The sequence below is a fragment of the Penaeus vannamei genome, chromosome 11, assembly GCF_042767895.1.
Source record: "Penaeus vannamei isolate JL-2024 chromosome 11, ASM4276789v1, whole genome shotgun sequence".
Lineage (NCBI taxonomy): Eukaryota > Metazoa > Arthropoda > Malacostraca > Decapoda > Penaeidae > Penaeus > Penaeus vannamei.
The window spans coordinates 29,480,709-29,483,208 of record NC_091559.1 but is presented as its reverse complement, the minus strand read 5'-3'; the positions used below and the strand labels follow the sequence as shown (position 1 = coordinate 29,483,208).

The 2,500-nt window shown below is 41.4% G+C and overlaps 1 protein-coding gene across 4 annotated transcripts in view; it reads right to left on the bottom strand.

Moving 5' to 3' along the window:
• The window catches only part of LOC113816781 (ligand of Numb protein X 2-like), a 174,249-nt gene that overhangs the window by 77,757 nt on the left and 93,992 nt on the right, over window positions 1-2,500 (bottom strand). For 2 of the 4 annotated variants that reach the window (XM_070127172.1, XM_070127168.1), the window contains exon 1: window positions 1,382-1,534. The exons of the other annotated variants lie outside the window; for them this stretch is intronic. The gene's annotated coding sequence lies outside the window, so the exon portion shown is untranslated. Of the gene's footprint in view, window positions 1-1,381; window positions 1,535-2,500 lie in introns of those variants that run through there. 4 annotated transcript variants of the gene reach the window in all.

The window sequence follows — 2,500 nt, the reverse complement described above, 5'->3', positions numbered from 1 at the left end:
TAGCGCAAAGGAGAGAGGGAAGGGGGAACAGGAAGGGGAGAGGGAGAGCAGGAAGAAGCCCCAACACCCTGTCATTGAGAATCACCAAAAGCGATTTTCACAACTCTGTGTCGGAATGCCATCAATCCCCAATGGGCTTTCGATACAAACTGTATATTTCCCCTTTATAGAAAATAATCTAAGAGCAAAAGGATCCCAAAGCAATAACAACTGCATGACTGGTTTTGCAATAGTGGCGGCAGCGGTGATTGCAAAAGTGATTGCAGTCCAAAGGTAAAAAAAAAGAGTAAAGACGAGGAATAAAATGCTAAAACTGATAATAAAAACGGCTTTCGAATAGATATATCCTTTTAATTCCGCCATTAACTTTGATGATAAAATTACCTAGCAAAAGGAATAACAGTTATGTTAATGGTACCTATGTAATTGACTGTCATAATAATGTCAGTTGCCATAATACTGTTCCGGAATTAGAAACAAGATTATTCAAGTGGTCGAATCTTTATAATTCTGTTTGTGGTAATATTAACTATTTAATGTTGATTAATATATTCATGTGATAATTATGTCTGTAATGATATTGATGTGATGTTCGTCATATTATTATGTTAATGATAATCGTGTTTACGTTTTCATGATGATCATTTTGGCTGTAATGATGAAAATAATTCTGGTGAAGCAGATGATAATGTTGGTGATGAAAAAAAATGACGTTGGTGATAATGTGTGTTAGTATGATAACAAGATTTTTGATACTGATACTGTGGTGATTATATATATATATATATATATATATATATATATATATATATATATATATATATATATATATATATATATGTGTGTGTGTGTGTGTGTGTGTGTGTGTGTGTGTGTGTGTGTGTGTGTGTGTATGTGTGTGTGTGTGTGTGTGTGTGTGTGTGTGTGATTTATAATGAACGCGTGGACGAAACAAAAAGCCCGTACGTTTTCGCTTTGCTTCCTCAAGACACTCTATATGTGGGATACAGTGTTAGTTCATAGAGGTAGCAACTACTCGGTCCATTCGGTGACGGCTTTGGCTATTTGGTGACTCTCCAGTGTCTCGTTTCTGTCATGAGTGAAATGTGTTAGTGCCCCCTCTGCCTTCTCCCTCTGTCGTTTTATGGTCGAGGCAGCAGTCGGCGACGATAAGAACGACGCGCCCCTTGTTGCATGCTGAAGGGAATCACCATAGTGGCTGTTCCGTTGATCTTAGAGACCTCATCTTCCCTCAGCGATGTACCCCTTGTTAGAATCTTGCAAGAGCATGTTCTAAGAAGCGTACTCTCCCTCCCCTCTCCCCTCCCTCCGCCCCCCCCATATCAGACCCTCCTCGTGTCCTGATAATGCTCAATGTTACCTGAGGGAAGCGATTAGGGCGTGTGTCGACGAGATAGGGGCGTTGAGAGGCCGCCTTCCGGGAACCCTCCTCCTTCCCCTCAACCTCGTCCTCGAGTTCAAGAAAGATGATGAGTAGTAGTTGGCGGGGCCCGAGAGGCTGTTAGGGGAAGCTTATGTGAATAGTAAGTGGCCAGAGAGAGAGAGAGAGAAGGGGGTAGAGAGATAGACAAAAAGAAAATGGATTTGTGTGTGTGTGAGGGCGTGTGTATGTGAGAGAGTTTGTGTGCGTGTGTGGGAGAGAGAGTGTGTGTGTGCGAGAGAGAGTGTGTGCGAGTGAGAGAGAGAGAGAGAGAGAGAGAGAGAGAGAGTGTGTGTGTGAGAGAGAGAGAGAGAGAGAGAGAGAGTGGCTGTGTGTGAGAGAGAGAGAGAGTGTGTTTGTGTGATAGAGTGTGTGCGTGTAAGAGAGAGAGTGTGTGTGTATGTGACTGTGTTCGTGTATGAGAGAGAGAGAGTGTGTGCGCGTGTGTGTGAGTGAGAGAGTGTATATGAAAGTATGTCATCAGCATGAGCAACACTGATTATTAGAAAAAATGGTAATACGATCATAACAAAGTAATATCCCCAAAAGATTGATTCGGCAATAAGACACGGGTTGCAATCAAGAGAGGAAACAGAGAAACTACGCACCCTGGCCAGCAAACAACGCAGGTCAACAGAGATGAGCAAACAAAATGATTAAAAAAAGTGAACCGGGGATGGTATCTCTAACTCAGCTGTTGGGAATAAACAAACAAAAACACAAAACTGCTTTAGCTTTTCAAAAGGTCATTCTGTAATCTTTTTCATCTTTATATTCATCTTCCTCTTTTTTTTTAATTTCTCTCCCTCACTATTTCTTTCTTTCTTTCTTTCTTTTCTTTTTCCTTCTCGTCTTCTTCCTCTTCCCTTCGATCCTCTTCCTTTTTTTTCTCCCTCATTTTTCATTTTTCTTTTTCACGAGTTTTCCATCTAGTTTTTCCTCTTTCTCCTACCTCTTTCCTCGTCATCCTCATCGCCCGCCTCTTCTACCTCCTCCTCTTCCTTCTTCTCCCATTCTATTAATCTTCCTCTTCTTTCGCCTATTTTACCTCTTCTTCCT